Source organism: Clytia hemisphaerica, unplaced genomic scaffold, assembly GCF_902728285.1.
Source record: "Clytia hemisphaerica strain Z4C2 unplaced genomic scaffold, Clytia hemisphaerica genome assembly, whole genome shotgun sequence".
Taxonomy (NCBI): Eukaryota; Metazoa; Cnidaria; class Hydrozoa; order Leptothecata; family Clytiidae; genus Clytia; species Clytia hemisphaerica.
Window position 1 is genome coordinate 367,437 of NW_027104053.1, and position 21,526 is coordinate 388,962.

Genomic DNA, 21,526 nt, shown 5'->3' on the forward strand with positions numbered 1-21,526 from the left:
TTTTATATTTTCTCATCAATTGTTTTAATAGCATTGTTTTCTTATACATTTCAATTGTTTGTGACATCAAGACATCATCGTAATACAACGTCAAAGATGACAGGTATAATTATGTAATGTTGAGGTGAAACTATATTTAAACTTAGTTCATTTACTTGTAGCTACTACAAGCTAATTATACAGAACATTGCCTTTTACAGCTAAGTTTTAAGGCATGACATTAAAATATTTCAGAACCAGATCAATCAGGTCGTTCGTTCAAGGTGTCAGACAAGAAAATGATAACAGAATGAATCAAATAAATCAAGCGCTAGTAGAACAACAAAAGAAGGTGGACGAGATTGAAAGAGCTGCAAGCACAAAGCAGGGAAATAATATCCCAGAAGGGGTTGCCCCAGTTCGTGCTCCGCCAGAGATTGTGACCTTAAATGCCTCAGAGGAGGCTTCACAGCTGGCCCTCCCAAACGGCGACAATGTGTTAATTTCAGGATCAAACAGATGGTTTGGATCTATTGATGGGCGACGCCCTTCGAGCTCTGAGGGAGGATCATTTTCTCAAGAGGGAACATCAACTCTTCGCAATGGAGCCAGCTCAGAGAAGGAAGATGTCCCGGTCGTTGAAGAAAGTCAAGAGTTTTGGCAACAGGCTGCAACAAAGGGTTATGAGGATAAATCCAAAGCATGTGGTCAGGAGATTTCCTCATCACTGGCTTGTGCTGCCAAGGTGTTTTGGCAAAAGCCTATGGTACCTGAGACACTCAAAGAGATTTGGTCAAACCTCCCATCCTTTACCAGATCAGCTGATGTTAAGCTACAGGAGATCCAGAAGACACATGCTGCTGCAACCACAATGATCCTTAGAGCAGCATCAGACATTACAGAGGCTTCAAAGCAAAAGGCTGATCTAAGCTCGGCGGTCATGGACATTATTATCACTCTCAAGATTAATCGAGGTTGCAGAAAGCATAATGAGCCACCAAAGGTCTCTCAATGTTGTACTACCTCCTCCAAGGAAAAGGAGACATTCAACCCCAACACAATCTATTTTGAGCAGTAAAAGTCCAAGGGCAATGGCAAGTGCTTATCCCATTTACACTGAGACAAAAATTGAGTTAACACCTAACATTACAAAGTTATCAATGGCTAGCATCTTAAAACCCTTGAAGGAGGATATTCAAGCATCCCTTTCCCCAGATGACAACGAAATTTCTCCTTCAGTCAACATATCGCCAGTGAATACATCAATCTCCGATGAATATGAAGCTTTTTTTTAAATAGGAGCAAAAGTATCTGTTCGTTGGGATAAGATCAAGGTTGGAAAACGTTTTGCGCTTAAAGTAATATTTTTTATTAATTTCTTTTTTAATTTAGGTATTGCCTCTCTTAAGACAATTCTGCAACATCACAACTTGCCCACACAAAAAACTGAAGACCAATTAGTATTGGATGTATGTCTACTCAGGAGTGGCAGAAAACATGTGATCAACAAAGAAAAGAAGCTACCACTCTCAAAATTAATCGAGGTTGCAGAAAGCATAATGAGCCACCAAAGGTCTCTCAATGTTGTACTACCTCCTCCAAGGAAAAGGAGACATTCAACCCCAACACAATCTATTTTGAGCAGTAAAAGTCCAAGGGCAATGGCAAGTGCTTATCCCATTTACACTGAGACAAAAATTGAGTTAACACCTAACATTACAAAGTTATCAATGGCTAGCATCTTAAAACCCTTGAAGGAGGATATTCAAGCATCCCTTTCCCCAGATGACAACGAAATTTCTCCTTCAGTCAACATATCGCCAGTGAATACATCAATCTCCGATGAATATGAAGCTTTTTTTTAAATAGGAGCAAAAATATCTGTTCGTTGGGATAAGATCAAGGTTGGAAAACGTTTTGCGCTTAAAATAATATTTTTTATTAATTTCTTTTTTAATTTAGGTATTGCCTCTCTTAAGACAATTCTGCAACATCACAACTTGCCCACACAAAAAACTGCAGACCAATTAGTATTGGATGTATGTCTACTCAGGAGTGGCAGAAAACATGTGATCAACAAAGAAAAGAAGCTACCACTCTCAAAATTAATCGAGGTTGCAGAAAGCATAATGAGCCACCAAAGGTCTCTCAATGTTGTACTACCTCCCCCAAGGAAAAGGAGACATTCAACCCCAACACAATCTATTTTGAGCAGTAAAAGTCCAAGGGCAATGGCAAGTGCTTATCCCATTTACACTGAGACAAAAATTGAGTTAACACCTAACATTACATAGCTATCAATGGCTAGCATCTTAAAACCCTTGAAGGAGGATATTCAAGCATACCTTTCCCCAGATGACAACGAAATTTCTCCTTCAGTCAACATATCGCCAGTGAATACATCAATCTCCGATGAATATGAAGCTTTTTTTTAAATAGGAGCAAAAGTATCTGTTCGTTGGGAAAAGATCAAGGTTGGAAATCTGGCTGGTTTGTTGCATTTGTGCAGGATTATGATATGATGAATGATTGGATAAAGGTTGAATATGCAAGTGAAGAAGGACATTTATATAAAATCGAAGTATCACAGTATCTGGAGAGTAAAGATTTGAAATTGAAAAGTGGTGTTTTTTCAAAATAAGAATTTGAAAACTTTCGGATGACATTAAATCAAGATTTATAAATGATACGTAGGATAAAAGGTATAATGCTTCAACATATAAGTGGATTTTAGAAACAAAAATTATATCTCTCCATGAGAACCATATTGTTTTATATAACAAGTATACCGTCAACAGCCCTATCTTTTCATTTCGCTTCCTAACATTTCCAGTGTACTTTACAGAATCTTGAAAATAAATACTTTTAAAAAACGAAACGTTGACGGTACTTTTTGTATTTTGGAATATAAACAAAATCCTCCCAACTTTAAAATGGAGGATTTATTCTTACCTTATTGTAGGCTACAAATGTGACTAAAAATTATACCGTAAGATGCTCCAAAACCGACCCCTCTGCTCTAAATCCGAACGCTGAAAAATTTTTTGTAAATTTTTGGAAATATCTTGAAATTCAAGGCATAAATGAAAATTTCAAAACAAAAGCAAGTACCAAATAATTTTGGCAAGAAGATAATTGTAAACAAGCTTTAATTTACTTTGTAGAGCATATGTCGGAATTTGAACCTGGGAGTCGGTATTAGAGCATCTTACTGGATATAACATTCGTTCAATCAAATTCTAAATCAATTTGTCATTTAAAATAGGTGAATTAAAACCTTTTGACGCACAGTATGCTTGCTTTAGTTATCATGCACGGTGACGGTTTAAAAAGGTTCATTATATAATTTATATCAAAGTTTTCATCATTTTGATGATGAACAGTCTCAATGCAAATCTATCATTAAAAAGGGAAAAAAAAACTGTCAAGGCAATTTTTGTTGTAAATCTCAACAGGAAAAGATTATTTTAAGTACAATTTGCCCATCAAACCTTCACTGTTTTTAATTCCATGTCTGTTTGTTTTAGAGCTTTTTCTAATCATAACAAGCTGTTATAGTGGATAGTGTCAAAGGCCTTCATCCAGATTTGGAAAATGATGAAATCGAAAGTATGTTTTTACATATCAAGTTTATTAATAGTACTCAGTAGTACTCATATTTTAATCAGAAAAAATTTAGCAAGAGAAATTTTAACTCTTCATTACCGACTCATATAAATCTTGATTTTGCGTGGATTTATTTTAGCGAATTGCTTTTTCGAAAAATTTAGGGTGGATTAACTTTAGCAATTTGTCGATTTGACATGTTTCAGCAAAATAAATTCTAGTAAAAATGGCACTAAACGCTTAAAATTTCTCCTGTCCTTACTCTGCTTTTCGGCCACCACCATCACCACTTTAATAATTCAAAAAATGTAGGCTCCTATATTAAAAAAAAACTGCTTTGCCCCCCAGGAAATTGATTTTTTCTTTGTCTTCTGACCTATAATCTTAAAATGCACCTGAAATTACATGTGGTCAATATGTAATTAATATTCATTTTAGACACCAGCAAAGTGAATGCTACGAATGTGAAATTATTCTATTTAAAACTTAACAAAACTTTATTCTATTAGATGCTGTGGGAATCAATTTCTGCTGAGAAGACCCCAAATTATTTAGCAGATTGTGCCAGTACCTCAAGAAAAGAAACGGTATGGATATTATTTATCAGATAAGGATTCTTTCTGATTTGTCGAACTTGTAGAGTAATTTATTGTGCTTGTAGCAAATATTGATATCCCAAATACGTGAGGGGATCTAATTTTGTTGGGAATTAAATTTGGAGATTGTTGAATGTTTTTTAAACTTAGAATGGTTATAAATTCAATAAAATATCAAAACTTCTCCCAAGAATATGCCTTTAAAATATTTTGTAGAATTTAATTTTGTGATTGATGGCGTAGTAATCTCATGGGTTAAATTTGCCTGGAAATGCTTTTAGAGAAATGACAAAATATCTCCTCTATATTTTTATCGTATTATGCTTGATATTTTCTCTTGTGTTTCATTCAAAATCTTTCTTTCAAAATTTTTTATTTAGCAATTCAATGATGTCTTCCTTTCTTTTGTTTTTAGAAGCTTAATAGACGCTTGATGACCCTCAAGAAATTTGACGTGGATCAGCCAACGAAAACGGCCATCCAAACAGTCTTGTGTCCAGCAATGATGTCGTCTGAAGACGAAGACATACAAGATGGTGAAAAATCCTTTATAGTGAGAAGGCCATCTTGGAGGGCGGAAGGGGTGGCTGGTGTTTTTGAAAAACTGGATCAGTTACACAAAGACATTCACGGTACAGATCCTTAAAACGTTGTGATGGTCCTCCCTCTGACCGCCAGGAGCCTGTGTGGTCAGATAAAATTAAGAAAGCGATAGATTATTTTAACTAATTTTCAATTAATTAAAACAGTCTATTGTTTTCTTGATTTTATCTCGATTTCAGGTTTTCTGAACGGTTAGGGAATATACAGTTTTTGTCAAGGAAAAACATGAATTTCTGAAAACTCTCTACATCACTCCTTTTTGAAGTACTTTTACCTGGGATGTTTGGACTGACTGTTCTTGTGTCAAATACCATAATGGAGCTAATTTTGGCGAATGGGAAACTTAGGCAATTTCGATAAAAAGAAAGGTGATTTTGGTTTGAATCTATAAAAATTAATTTTGGGGAGAACTAATTTGGCGAGTCAGCAAATTTTTGAATTCGGTGAGAACTTAGTTTGGCGAGGTAGAGATTTTTTTAAACTTTGGTGAGAACTAACTTTCGCCAAAATTAGTCCCCTTAAAAGGTAGACTTTTCTTCTGCAGAAATATCATATGAAAAATAAAAATATGCTAAAAGAATATCTCGCCCTTTATAGTTTGAGCTAAGAAAACTTCACCCTCTGCAAAAAGAAACACTACTCTGATTAAAAAAGCCTGTACGTACTCGTTTTGGTTGTTTTCGTTGCGTTGCCCACGAGTATAACCAAGCCAAGCTTGGAGCTAACAAAACTAGGGGTATCTCTCTTTTCTCTCTATCCTAGAAATCACGGGTTATATTAGCTTTGTCAATGCCAATATTATTAAAATACACTCATTTTTTCTATAAGTATAACGTTTATAAGCATACTGAAGCTGAAATTTCCAGAAAAATTGAGCATACCTTGAGGCTCAGCCAAAGAGATTTTTAGAATCATAATTTCCAAAACTTCAGAAAATAACAGAAGAATGAAGACAAATTGCACACAAAATTGGTTTTATTTTGTTTAATCTCTTATAAATAACACACCTTGGTCTCTAAAGAATGTACACTTTCTAAGCATAGGGTTAAGCATAAGTCGAGACTCAAAATTGAGCTTTACTTAAGCAGTGAGCTTCAGCCGAAATTTACCGTATGCTTATAAAAAAATGAGTGCACCTGGTTTGTGAAAGTTCCTTTCCTTTGTCAATATTTTGAGTAATGTTACTGAACGTTTTTTTAATTTAAAACATAACGCTTATAAGCATAACAAGACAGGGACTTTGACTCGATTACAATGGATTAATTGTTATAGAACAATAGCAATTTTAGCATACATGTTTTTTTATAAGCAAGTGTATGCCCCTTGGTCAGGCTCGTGTATGCTTAAGTTCTCAAAGCATCCAGGCATAACTTATGCTTAATATATGCTTATGAATCATGCTTATGATTCACCTCGAGCAAAGTTTTTAGTGAAATTTCAGAAGTTTTGTAAAAATTTGTTCAGAATTTGGGAGCAGTGGAATGTAAGAAACCGTGGACAGTCTTCTTTTCACTTGACCTCTGCCAAACCTTTCCAAGCAGATAAAAATGACAATTGGAAAAATATTTCAGGCTGACGTATATGCTTATGTTATGTTTAGGAATTCTGCAAATCTTAGCCTTCATATGCTTATAAGCGTTATGCTTATAAAAAAAAACATGTATGTCAAACCTCGGCTTAAATTACCTTTTGCTTAAAAAGAAAACACGTGCAATTCATAATTTGTCATATCTGTTATTTGTAAACGATAATTATTTAGTATTATTTTATTTATAAAGTTCACATTCACGCATTTATGTGTAATTATTTTCAACAAAATTCATAAACTATTTGATAACATTTATTCATAAATAGAAAACTTTTGCAAAAGAAACATGCATTTTGAATTAATTTTATCCCGCATTTTAATACTACATTGTCATTCTAGAAATAATTACCCTAAGGGAAGAAGTTCTTTCAAGTTAAATTTGATAGATAGATCTCACCGATGACATTGTTTGGAGTATCAACTACTAAAAGAGCAAATTAATGCCGAATCCGATTGTATATATCTGAGTTATTTGAACGACACCGAAAATGAAATCTATTCTGAAAATCCAATATCCGATAATCCAAATTTATTCCTTTCCGAATACCGTAAATGCCATAATCCCCGAAACCGATATCCAATATAGGAAATTTGTAAATAGCCAGATATCTGCTATTCCGCGTGTATTTCTTTCCAAATACCGTAAATGTAATGTAATCGTCGAAACCGATACTCGACGTAAGAAATTTGTAAATATGCACTACCGAAATTGCAAGATAAGCTATAAATTTGACAACCGATATTTGAATAATCACAGACTCTGATAACCGATACTTGAATAAACAGGATTCCAAAAATATTTTCGCATATTTTCGCAACATGCGATAACAGCCCTTCCCGGAATCAGAAATGTTACATTTACGCAAACAAAAAAGAAAGCGTAAATATGAACTTCACGCTTTTTTTTATCGTATAACAGACATCCGATAGAAACATATTTTATGCAGTGAGACCTTATTTACCCCTAACCCTAATATTAAGAAACATCCACGAAGCAGTTAGAGAAGGGGATGGAGAGCGCTTGATGAATTCATACAAGATGTCGCTATTATATTTCAAAGCTACAAACCATTATAAATATGGCCTTGCAATCCTTAAGCTACTGACGACTATCGAAAACAAACCGGAAAAAGCTTTCAAATTGATATGGGGTCGTTTCATAAATACGCGTGGGTATCGAGGACGCAATATTTCGAGGGATCTCCACCTCGAACAACTCAATAAGTTCCTTAAGGAGCTTATCAAACCACTCGGTAGTAACATCAACGAGAAAAATGCTGCCCGAATAGCATGTACAATAAAAAATTTGAGGGAAATTGTCACTAATTTTGAAATAAACTTAAAAGTTAAAGAAAACAGAGGCTCTAAACGAGCAAAAGCTTCAGTAAATGACATTAAACAACTAGCCACGGTATACGATGAGGCTGAGGTATTTCGTAGAAAAGCTGGCAGGGAATATGAATCATTCCCAAAATTTGACAAAAAAATCCTTTCAAAATTGAAGGATAATTTCATGACCTGGGTTTCACGTAAACAGAGAAAATGTTTTTGTATTCAATGATGAGGAAGAAGAGCTCGAAGAGGAGGACCAAGACTCTGGTACTAAAAATGAAACTTCTGATGGCGAATTTACTGATAGTGACACCGACGAGGAGAGTGACAGTGGTGATAAAATGACCTTTTGTCATATTGTAAGAATTTGTTGGGAAAATCGAAAAGCTTAGAAAGTCTTTTTGTACATATTTTTGTAACTAGTATTGGGATAACTCATTCGTGCCTAATTGTAACAGGGTCTTAAAAGCAGATGTGTTAAAAAAATAAAATAAAAAACGTGGGTCATAATAAAATAAATTTTCCAAGTGATTATCTATAGAAAAAAATTTGTTGTTTTGACTTTTTTGGGACAAACGGAAATAATCAAAATTTCTTAGTGCTAAAGACACCTCTACAGTTTTGTACGAATAAAAGGGTTAAACTTTTCCCTCTTATTTTTAATATTGATAAAACCAGTATTTCAAAGAAGGAAAAAAATCAACTTAATTCATTATTGTCCCTATCTTTGGCATTTTCACTTTTGGATATTTTCTGTATAAAAGATGGTTTGAGCTTTTTCAATTGATTTAAGTTGAATAATAAAATATAAAAAATTAAATTAGCAATACTAAGTTAAAAAAAAAACACTTATCATATAAGTCAGCATCACTACTTGTATCAGTGAATACAGCAGAGGCAAGGGAATCGTTGTCAGAAAAGTACCTCTCTGTTTCTAACAACATTCAAGCTCCAAGTCATTAAAAACCATGTTCACAATTTCCAAAATTTTATTTATTGTTTGGTCTCCAATTATTTCAAGACTTTGTTTCAAAATTTGCTTTGAACCAATAATTTCTAAACTTGCCACAATTTTTAGAATCTTTTCATTAGTTAACCCAGTTGCTATTTCAGGGGGGATGCACAAACCAGTCGCCATACTTTCTACATAGCCATTTAACAAATCTTTCACCAAGTCTCGTTCCTCCTCAGATACGTTTCGAATTTTTTCTTCTGTTTGTCGTTTGATAACGTCTTTGACCTGAGTAAAACAAAATGCAATATTCCATATTATTTGATACACCCAATAAATATGTCGCCCACCATGGCGAAGAAAATTTTCGACTTTTCACCCTTATTTCACCCCTCTAAACGGTATATATAAGATTTTTCAAAGTAAAAAAAAAATACTTTGCAAAATATTGGGGGGGGGGCATGGCCCCCCTGGCCCCCCGGTGACAGGAGCCATGTTGGCATAGCGAATGGCTGTCTCCACGACGAGAACATCTGCGTCGCCCTTACTTTGACAAGTATGGCAATCTAGATGACTTTGATGAGCCTGTCTATATTGGATGGATTCGAAAGAAACAATTCTCTGTTATTAGTGACCTTTGCCTCCTTTGAAATTGTAACAGTTGCTGCGGTTTTTCAAGAACGACGATTGTGCTCTTGTGTTTTGATTGACATATCATCTTCGTAACCATCGAATACAGTACGTCTTTTTCACGTAATTTATATATTCGTCGATATGGCTTCATAGTTTGTTGTTTGTCAAATGACTTTGTGTAGTAGGGCACCACCATCGATAACACAGACATCGTGAGACTTAACGGAACATGTATTTTCCTTCTTGATGAAATGATTCCGTAAAGTTGACTTCAATGGTTTGCGCATCATTCCCAATTTGAAAATTATTTGTTTGAAAAAATGACCCTGTGACCCCACCAAATCTGGACAACCCTCACATCTAGACATTAAGAGAGGCGTCAATTTAGAAAAAAAGACTTTTTCAAAACTGTTATTCTTATAGTCTGTTTACGATAATTGTGCACTCTAGTTCCCTATCACGTGGAAACCACTGTCAAGGGAAATACACATGAAGACCGAACGGATTGCGTTCTTATTATATCGTGAAACATATAAGAATCACTATAAAAGTAAACTTCTCTTATTTCAGTTGAAGACGGCGAAGACGATGATGCAGAACTTCTTATTGTACCATGAAAACTGTCTCTCCTTGACGATTTCAAAACATTTCCTGAAGGTCCAGATGGTCTTAAAAGTCTTAAAAGCAAGCGTCAAGGAGAACAGCACAAAAATCAAGTTCAAGTTGTGCTAAGAGATTGCAGTAAACAAACATGCAACTTCAAAGAATTGTTCGATCGCCATAAAATACGGGATAATTGGCTGGTACCCTTTGCAGTCGAAAGGAAACCGGGGACAGTCAAATCTTATTTATATTTGTTGAGACTTTAATTTGTGCAAACAGAGAGGCTAGAACTTGTTTTGAAACACCTCGATAGATGCCAAGAGTTGATCGACACAATGGACAGCTAGATATCAACTTATCGGAAAAAAACAAAAGGCCAATCAGTGGAAAAACAAACTGAAACAGTTTCAGGTAAGGCTACGGCTATTTACATTTACGTACTTTAATCATCCCCTTTGTAGTGACATGAAATGATCTGTGTCTATCTTGCGTTAGCTGTTTTAACTCGTCGACATTCAATTCATTGTCTTCCTCGATAATGGCCTCTAGTGTCTGGAAAGTTCTTCGTCATTGGGGTTCTCAAAATAGAAGTTGAGAGGTAACTTCGTTCCTCCTTCTTATGAAAAACTTGGGATTTTTCCATTGTAGACAACTGCGATGGTTGTACCTTAAGGGAACTTAAGTCTATGTACGATAAGTATGCAATCTGTTCGGCTGTGGAAACCATGTTAGTGTATTTCCCTTGAGAGTGGTTTCCACGCGATAGGAAACAAGAGTGCACACCTATCTTGAGCAGACTTTAATTTTTGCAGAACTCATTTTTGCGGGTAATAATTTTCACGTTTCGCGAAAATTAGCAATCAAGCGGGCAATCAAAACTAACTAGCCTGTTAACTTTGACAGCGACTGTTTCATCTTTTTTTGTAAAAGATTGCTGCCAGCCTAAGTTTTCATGTCGAAGGCTTTGGCTGATATACCCGTTCTTGTAAGCATAATGCACTTACAACCATACCAAAGCTAAAAAGATTAATATATGCTTTAAAAAGTATGTATTTGATTTAGATGATTGCAGTACATTTCAAATGGTTCAACCTTTTATATTCTAAGGTATCAGTCGTTAACCACAAAACACTTGATTCAAATGGTCCAGCAAATCTAGTGTTTATCCCGGAGCTGTACCACGAAACTGACAACTACATAAAATACACGCGCAATTCCCTCGACGGGATTTCGAAAACAAAGATATGTCCTGTGTTCGTCAGCTGGAATGGCAACACAATTTCGTCCAGCATGGTGACGACACAGATGAAGGTTTATTGGGGAAAAAGTATACGGTTCACGGAAAGAAACCCTGAATTCAGTGCCACGAAGGCAAGAAAATTTGCTGTGACGAAAACACATTAAAACAAGCCAGAAATGAAATCGAACCTAGCAGTGTTGATGTCCCACAGCGAGAAAACTGCTGCTAAAGTTTATCGCTTGAGTGAGAAGAACATAAATGCTTTGGAGACATCAACTTCTCTGAGAAAATTAATTAGGGAGATTCCTTTAAATGCTAACGACAATCTCAAAAAATGTTTTGAGAATTTTTTTGACAAAAAAAGAGCAACATGGGCGCTCATTAGAGAGGCCCGTGAAAACCTTCTTGAATGGTTACGTAAGCTTAGTGACCACGAGCTTCGCAATAAAGTCGGTTAGTGTAAAACGCAGGTCACAGGTTGCAGGTCACAGGTCGCAGGGCACAGGTCAACAAAGTGCAGACCGGAAAAAAGATAATAAGATCATAACATATAGATTACATAACATCAATACAAAAAAGTAATGCATGTTATCTATATATTATAGAATGACAATTGAATAGAATAACAACCTAGTGACACTTACTTACAAAAATAATGAGAAAGTCATAAAATATGATGCCTAACAAGACAAAAACACGAAAAATATTTATTATACAAAATGTGATGTTGATAGTGTGAATGGATGTAAAATGGCACCAATCAGAAGCTTGTGAGGTCCCTAAGAGATTGGTTTTAGAAGGATGAAATTAATTTTTCATTCCATTGTTATTTTAATGACTTAATGACAATTTTTGACAAAAATATTGACAGAATCACAAAAATCATGTCTTACAAGAGGAAAACACCAAAAATATTTAGCATACCGAATGTGATGATAATAATATTGCTGGGTATAAAATTACACCAATCAGAAGCTCGTGAGTTCTCTGAGAAGTTAGTTTTATTATATGTAACCATCATATAACATTACAAACATTACAATATGTAATATATTTTCTGGTCTGCGTAATATCAAATAATTAGCTTGATTTTCTTTCCAAGTTTCCATTTTTTGTACATTATTAATGAACATCAATGCATACATTTGAACTTGCAGACTTGCCAAGTACGCCATCATAGTATAAGAAAGCCTCGGCTTTCTTATACTATGATGCCATTATTTTCAGCTCACAAATCTGCTCAAGTCTGATGAAACATACAAGTAGTAATAATTTTTTATTGCAGACTTTCAAGTATGATTTGTCTCAAATACAGACTTGATCAGACTTGGCCAGACTTCAACCAAGTCTGCTGAAATCGAGTTTGCACTTCCGAATACTAAATCAAGTCTGAAACTTTGAGTATGCATTTGAGACAAATCATACTTCATTTCTCATACTTGATGCAGACTTGTGCATACTTCAGTTATTTTCTTAAGGGATAGCGCTTTCACAGCATTAATCTTTGATACGCATTTTGGCGGGACGCTAGTGTGACTAACTGTCCGAGAGTAAAATTTCCCCCAAAAGTCAAAATTTCCAAGGCAAGAGATAGTGAAGTTACATGCACTGAAGAAAATAAAACTAGCAACTAACAATGACAATCTGTAACAAAAACTTTGGAAGAAAGAAATGCACAAGACTCAAAAGGAAATGATAAGCTGAAGACCAAAGTCTGAGATCAGGTGTGGTACTTTAAGCATCTCCTGCCACTCTACTAGAGTCACCCGTTAGCTTAACAAAAGGAAAGAAATTAGAACATAGGCACAAAGTTAAGTACAGCAGAAAGGGAAATGTTAAAAAGTCGGCCTAGAGCCCGGTTCGGCGTCCCGTACCCGACGTACTCAAGCGGCCGCCCCAAAGAGAAGAGGGGGAGGAAATGACAAAAATGGACAACCAACAACAAAAAATGAAATAAAAAATGACGAAAAAGGTTAATAAACGACAAGTCCAATATTTTTTTGTAATTTTATTTGTAAATAAGGAAAACTTCTGACAGCTGATTCTTACAGGGGAAGAATAAGAAAAATCAACATAAAAGGGCTTGCGGAACGAGCGTTCTGTTTTCGCAAAGCAAAGAAGTTTCAAAATGTTTAAGAAATCGACAACTCCATTATCAATACATAATTTAAAAAACAAACTAATAAGACCTTTACATTTCACCAAGAATTTATTGCCAGTGAGTCATAACAATAATTTCAAAGAAGAGGATGTTGAAAAAATTAAAAGACAGATAAAAAAGTCATTTGTACTAGATTTTGTACGACCCTGCCGATTCACCGGACATTCCGGTGTTGTTTGTCCGGTTTCAAAAAAACCGGAAAAATCACCGGACACAAGTGTGTGCATCGGAAGGGAAGTTCTGTGTTTGCCGTGTGATTGGTTAAAACATGACGTTTTAAATGCCAAGGCGACTTTTGCACCTTGTTGCATTGCGAACAAGTTAAATCCTGTGTTTTCTTCTTTTGAATACTTTTCCTTTTTTCTTCGATAACATTTCTCTTTGTTGTTGTTTTCGCGGGCTCGTAATCGCTATCCACCTCTACGATTTCGACTTCTTGTGGCTCCGTCACCTTAATAAAATATAAAACAAATGAAAATAAAAGTATTTCTGAACGTACCTTAAGGGAACTTAATTAGCGGGAACTAATTTTGGCGAATTTGGCGAATTTTGCCTAAATTCGCCAAATTCGCCAAAATTAGTTCCCGCTAATTAGTTTCCGCCAAAATTAAATATTTTGGTCACTCGCCAAAATAAGTTCCCGCCGAAATTAAATTTTTTGTTTCCTTATCTAAATAACCCCTGAAATTCATCAAAATTGCTCAAAATAAGGCAAATGGAACAGATTTACGCTGCCATTCGCCAAAATTAGTTCCCGCCAAAATTAGAAAAAATCACTATTTGCCAAAATAAGTTCCCGCCAAAATAAATTTTTTTTAAGATTTTCGCTGCTCGCCAAAATTAGTTTCCGTCAAAATAAGTTCCCTTAAGGTATGTTGAATTTTGAATCAAATGTTAGTACGGCGTATAAAAGAAAAGATTTCCATAGAATTAGAGTGTTGCCTGAATATCTTAGGGACATCTTAAAGCCATTGACCTTTTACATAGTTATGTTGATTCAGCAGATTGAAAATAATTTTGTATTGAATAAAGAAAAATGTAACGTAAATTTAACGTAACAATAATAATTAACTTTTGGAAATATAATTTAGCTTACTTCTATTGAAATTTCTATTTCGACTTCTTTTGCTTTGGACGATCCCGGTTTGTCTGACATTTTCTTGCTTGTACGTAGAAACTTGCTGTCTCCTTTGAAAGGGAAAATTTAGGCATGTACGACATGACCACAGTTTATAGTTTAGTTCGGTTTTATCTGTTACACCGGTACATGTGAGATGGAATGGATGGAGATGATTACCTATTTTACAATGAATGAATTGATTTGAGGTTATATCTTCATTACATTCATGACATGGTTGGTTAACTGGTTTTTTATAGTTTGAGTTAAAAGTCTCTAATTTTAGTTGGTTTGGAGTTATATTGAGAAATGGAAGTTCATGGGATAAGCAAGCTTGACAAAAATAGGGAAGTGGTGAGTTAGCAAGCTTTTTATAATGTTTCTGGTTAATTTTAATGCATTTTATGTGTAGCCAGGTAAAACAAAGTTCACAAAAAACTCCACTATTGAAAACAAGAAGATCACACACATGACATACTGAAGATTCTTTCAAAAAAGAATTTGAGGGAGGGTTAAAGGCCATTGGGTCCAGGGGAGATGCATATTAAATGGTATCTATTATAAGTCAAGTATCTCATTTTTGTCCTGCCTTTTTAGGTACAAGTTCATCAATATCAACTTCTTCTCGAAGCATAAGCTTTTCACTTTTATGCTCTTTGTTGTAAGTCTTCCATGCGTAAGTAATGCCATTTTCGGTGATAACTCTATCATATAATTTGGACCTTTTCAATCCGTCCCATGCTTTCTTGAAAATCGAACGATTATACTCAGTGAGGCTCTCGTTAAAATAAATAGAATTGTTAACATTAAACCCAATATTTGAAGTTTTCACATTTTTTAAGTTCCATCTGGCATTCCAAGCACCCAATTTTATCGTATTCCATATTTTCACCTAAATCACTGTCTTTGAACCGACGGGTACAAATTGTAATAAAACATAATGCATATTGCATAATGCATCATAGTATTGTTTAATTTACAGAACGATTGTATATTTTCTAAAACTCTCCTTTGCAGAGGCTAAAACCGCGAAAACCTCTTTAGAAGAATTTTTCATATTAAAATAGTTGTACGAAAAAGTTTTAAAATGTTTTCCTAAAAAATAATATTTTTCAATGACGACATAAAAAGGAAAACGGTTATTAAATGAATTAAAAGATTTATTAAAAGTGACAATGAATAGAATTATTTTCAGGAATCGTAACCTCTTTGTTAAAGTTCTATTTTTCGATTTCCATTACGCAATCGAGAATTTTCAACATTTTTCATCAAACAAAAAACAGTTTGCAAAATATGAATAATATACCATTGATTTTCTTGGTGATAAAGAGATATATTTTAATAATAGGTTTACGAAATTTTACGTGATTGAAAAATATTCTAGGACTTAGATTCCAGGCTTCGAAGAAAAATCTTTAAAATGTAAAATTAGGGTCCTGGGTACTATTTTGGAAATGAAAAAGCATGGAAGAGAAAAGCATCATCATTTGAACCTAACAAACTTCACTTGGACAAGGAAAGAAGATCACGACCGTCATGTCCATTTTTAAAGAATACCAAAAACTATTCGAAAGAATTAATCAACAAATTTTAGAATTTTTGACCAGCTTGGTTTCATGAAAATTTAACTCGTCAATTTAAGGTGCACCATAAATTGACGAGTTAATTAACTCGTCAGTTTAAGGTGCGCCATAAATTAACGAGTTAATTAACTCGTAAGATTAAGGTGCACCATAAATTGACGTGTTTTCCGAGCCTCTTTCACAAGACATAATATTTACTTTTCGAATCCGAACGAAAGAGAAAATATTCGAATCATAACAACAAAGGCTTTTCCGTCAGCATTATATAATAAGAAGATGCTTTCTCAAAACACAAACATTCGAATGTAAAAAGGTTCGGAGTCTATTTTCTTTGATCTAGCTTCCGGATGAAGACAGCTCTTTAATTTACATTAGCATTCACTTGGTTAATACTTTGTAAGAGGGAAAACCCGTTGAAATTTATTAGCAATTGTTCGTAAAAATCTCTAAGAAAACCCAGAAAGATCTTGCTTTAAAATTTACGTTTTCGAGTTAGAAAAAGTACTTAATATACGGAGGAGATATTTCCGTGTTTTTTCTACATTATACTACGTTCTGTAAAATACAACTGTGAAAATTAAAATGGCGACAAGCATTTTCAGTGGATCATGGATTTTCTTCATCATCCAAAATTCAAATTTACAGCTTTCTACCCTTTATTTTCTTTAGAAAATGGTATATTTGTTATGTTGAAAGTATTGTTTTTCAAATTGTCCTTATTATAGCTTCTAAAATTGACATTTTTCAATTCATGATGTCATCAAGCGTCTGACATTTCGAACTTAATACGTCATTCGAATGTGCTTTTCATATCATATCAACTCCTTATGTGAATTGCCCCAATATCTCGAGATAAATTTAATTTCAGTTACACGCTTTTTTTATAAGAATGTCTATGACGAAAATGAACAAAAAATTAAAAATACGGCTAAGAATATCAAAATCATGGAATTTGGCTACTAAAGATAAGAATGCTATTTTTAGAGCATTTTCAATAATAAACTGTCAATTAACCCCCGAGGAAGGCTCGCTCCTTTCACAAAAATGCTCTTTTAATGCTTGAGACGTAACCACTCCTACTATACATTTTCAGTCTTGCGACACATTAAAAATAAAAATCGAACTTGTGTTTTTGCTTAACTAAAAATTAAATAAATGTACAAAATTTCTATTATAAGATTTCAGGAACATACATGACAAGTCCAACCCTCAATTTCGTCATCTTTAATGCCAACACAGCATTTGTGGAAAATACGGACCTCGCAAAGTGGATTCTGACACTTAACTATGGAGTCCAAATTTACTTTTTGATCACAAAAACATATCGAAATGGTATCATCACGGAAATCGTCAATACACTCGTCACAAATCCACTCGCCAGTTGGAACAGATTTGACTTTAGCACATGTGATGTGATACCATCTGATTGCACACAATTCTTCTCTGCTACATTCAACTAAGACTTCGACCGATTCTGAAACAGAACAAATTAGATACCGTAAAGATTCGATTAGGCGCCCTGGGCGCTAATTAAATTTTTGATTTTTTTTACCAGGGCGCTAATTGGAAGCGGGTGCTTAATAGCTGCTGGGTGTGAAATAATTTTTTAACACACGAAGCAAATAAAAAAAAAGTGATTACGATTTTATAATGTTTTTTCAAATACAAAGACAGAAATTTCCTGTTTATACATCATAGATTACTTTATTAAAGATAATAGAAACAATGTCTGTACCATGTTATACCGATGTTCTTTATTTTTAGAATGAAACGGGAAAATTCTCGAATACGCACCCAGTTTCTCGGGACCTTAAGTGCCAGTATTTAAAAATCAGTTTGACAGATGCCAAAAGAAATCGATATTGGTAGGAACATATTTTGGCCAATTTATTCTGCCAAATTAAGTTCCCGCCAAATTTTGTTATTTAAGGTAAAAACTTACTTTTTCTCCCGCAGATACACAAATGATCTTTCCCGAGGCAACGTGGACAACGCCATTCTCTTTGGGTTCTTTCTTCAAATTCACACAGTCAAGATGATACCAAGATATAGGGCATGTGGGTTCGGCACATCGCACAAAGTTACCCCCAAGTCAACCAGGTTCCCGACAAAAGCAATATCTTTCCATGTCACCCTGTTCATCTTCCACATTATCCTGTGGCTTTACACCCCTAGGATATTTCGTTTTGACCCTTACGTGTTTATCTTCCTCTTGATACCAAGTCTCAGCAATGTCAACCTAAAATAAATAATTGTATCATTCAGGATCTTGAACTCTTACGTTCCAAATAAACGAGGGATTGGAAAATTTTAAAAATTTTAATGAAAGGGGAGGGGGAGACCCCATTGCCGGGGGTTCGAAATTGTAATTCTTGAAACCCCCAAATAAGGTAAATATATAGGCTAAAATCATGCTATTCACAGCAAAATAAGGGACCTTCTCTTAAAAATTAATAAATGGGGTGGGTCCTAACAAAAAATCCCTTGAACCATCTTTTTAATTCTGTCGGGGCAAAGGTAACAAAAAAATGAAGAAATTTTCCCCAAGGAATAATCTATAAAATGGGGTGGGGTGAGCGTAAGCAGTAAGTGCTTATATTTTAATTTTTTCGAAGAACTTCAAAAATGCTCGCCAAAAATTTAAAAATTTTCAAAAGACTTTTGGTGAAATATTTTTGTTATAACTGAACGAAAAATAAATAAATTTTTCTCAAACCAAAATTTGAAATTATGTTTTCCCTAATTATCGTAATAATGTTCTCAACGATTGCTGACCAAGTAAATTAAAGGAAAATCTCTCACAAAAATGGCTTTCAGTCGCTAATAATTGCAATTTAGGGTAACTTTGAGCATGTTTTTTATAATTTCATTCAAAAACAGGGGTGGTACCTAAAAATATTATTTGAAAACAGATCATGAATGTCTTGTAGTAACTGCGTGCCCCCTGACTTAACGGGACTTAATTGGTCATTGCACAATGTATAGACCTTATTGCATTTATTGATTTTTCTAAAAAAGCAAGGCATTGTGAGATTATAATGGGAGTATTACAATAGAAACCTCGAGGGGATTCTATTGTAATCCTTTGGGATTCTTTGGGAGATTTGACCTAAAAAGATTAGCCTGTCTAAAATCATTGACCTTTGCACCTTTTTTGATATTTATTAGCCATCCGATATTTTTTTAAAGCCTTGAGATGTTTATAATTGTATGTTGCAAGTAATGAATTTCGGGATATCAACACAGATGATTATTTGTTTTAAAATCAATGTATAGTAATGACTTAAAACTAAGAAACCTTTCACTATCAGACAAAATGTTTAGAACAGGAAACTATCAAAATATGAATATATTCTACCTTAAATAAAGGATGCTTGGCTAAAAGACTATCCATCCCAAGCACTTTGAAATCGTTTATTATGTCAGTGTCAACTTTTTCTAGACGGTGTAACAAATCAATCAAGCTCCAATCGTTATCAAATAAATTGGGATGGGACTTCTTTGTTGGAGTCTTGGGATGATTCCAACGACTTGCTTTTGGCTTATTTCTCCTGTTGGAGATGTTACCATTGTTCTCCACCTTCTGTTGAGCAATAAGTTTTGAAGTCCTGTGAAGGTATTCGAGGGCTGTAAATTCATCATCGTTACCAAATAAAAACCTTAAAATAGATTTAGTGGTAAAAAACAATATGGTGAACACATAAAACGCAATTGATCGATATGGTCATAGACCTTTTTAAAAAGGGGGTGGTACTAAAATCTCAGACATAATGACCTTTAGTGACATTGTGGTACTGCAAAAAAGCTCAAAAACTATTTTAGTACCACATGTTACTAAAATACCAAAAAAGGTGGTCCATCGAAGAAATTTTTGAAATTGTTTTAGTATTTTGTACTAAAATCAACCAAAATGGAGCATTTTTTAACAATTTTGGAGAAAAAAATTCGATTTCTTTTCGGAATTTTTTCCAACTTTTTCTATGAAAAAGTTTTGGGAATTTTTCCAACATTTTTTATGAAATAGTTTTCAAGATTATAACAATTTACTAAAAAAAATGGGTGGTATCTATGTTAAATCTGGTTAAATTGCTCTAAATCATTTTGTACCTGTGTACTAAAATAACACTTGAAAAATAGGTGGGGGTATGTCAAAAATTAGTTTTGAAAACAATATCTTACCAAACAGAGCTGTAATAATTCTCAACTGGATATTCAGACCATTTCCACGGCATGAAGGGTAGACTTGGAAGAAAAAGCTTGAACGTCAGGGCAAGATGAATCATTGATGAGCACTTGACCAGTGTATCACGATAGAGTTCAAGAGTAATGGAACACGATTTCTTTGTCAGCTTTGATGATTTGATCCACAAATCCCATAGATGTAAAATCTTTAAAAGATGATCAAGGATGTTTTAGACATTTTTAAACCTTAATTTTCAGCTCCATTTTCTTCCCTCCTGTAAATTCATTTTTTCCTCTTCGTTAATTTGAGGCTTCAGAATTAATTTTAGAGGTCATGTAACTTGTCTGAACTTGCTCTAAATTTTCAAAGGTTCCAAAAAATCAAGGTAATAACTTATTAAATGAAGAAACTTTTGCAGAAAGAATTTGGCAGATTAAATTTTTTGAAATTACGATTCCTATTAAATTAATATATATTTGTCAACCACAAGTTAAAATAAGTGTTGGGAATAATATACCTTACCTTGCAAACATAGTAACAATATGCAATTCGCTCAATTGTACATAAATCATGACGCCACCAAGCTTCAAACCCCAATTTCCCAACATAGAGCAAGAAATATGTGGCTTTGCCCCAATGAAGTGCTTTCAATCCATTCAAACAATTTTCTGATATAAGCCTTTCTGCAGAGGCCTGCTCTGTTTTGTTGTTGATATCGATATCTCGTTTTAAAAGGCCATATTCGGGACCCATTTCATAAACATCAACTATTGACTGGAAAGTTACAACATAATTTCCCAAACGTAGAGGTTTCGTGGACAACACAGATGACTTTACCAGCTTTCTCAACCAATGCATCTGGTCCTGGGTTACAATTCTTGGCAAACCACCAATGAACGGGGCTGACATTGAAAATACATCAGTAAGGCATGGTACAGTGAGGTAAAATTTGATACCAATAGTTTCATCTGGGCAAAATGTTTCTGTTGGCTTAAAAGGAAGATGTTGGCACTATTTTGATCGTACAATATCTGTAGACTTGCGTATAAAGTGGCATATTTGAAAATCAGTAGGTCGTTTTACAGCCCAACCATAACTTAAGGACTCAGCAAGAAGGTTCTCACCGACACCAGCAAACTGGTCTTTCATTTCGTTTTGTCCTAAAAATATATGCAGAAAGAATTGTTACACTGGGAACTAACAAATAACAAAAGACATAACACGTAATAATAATACATCATTCACTATTTTCCATAAGAATATAATTTATAAGCATATTAATTTTATGATATACTTGCGTACATCTATCATACTTTCACTGATTGTGTTAAAAAACCTCTGTTAATTTCA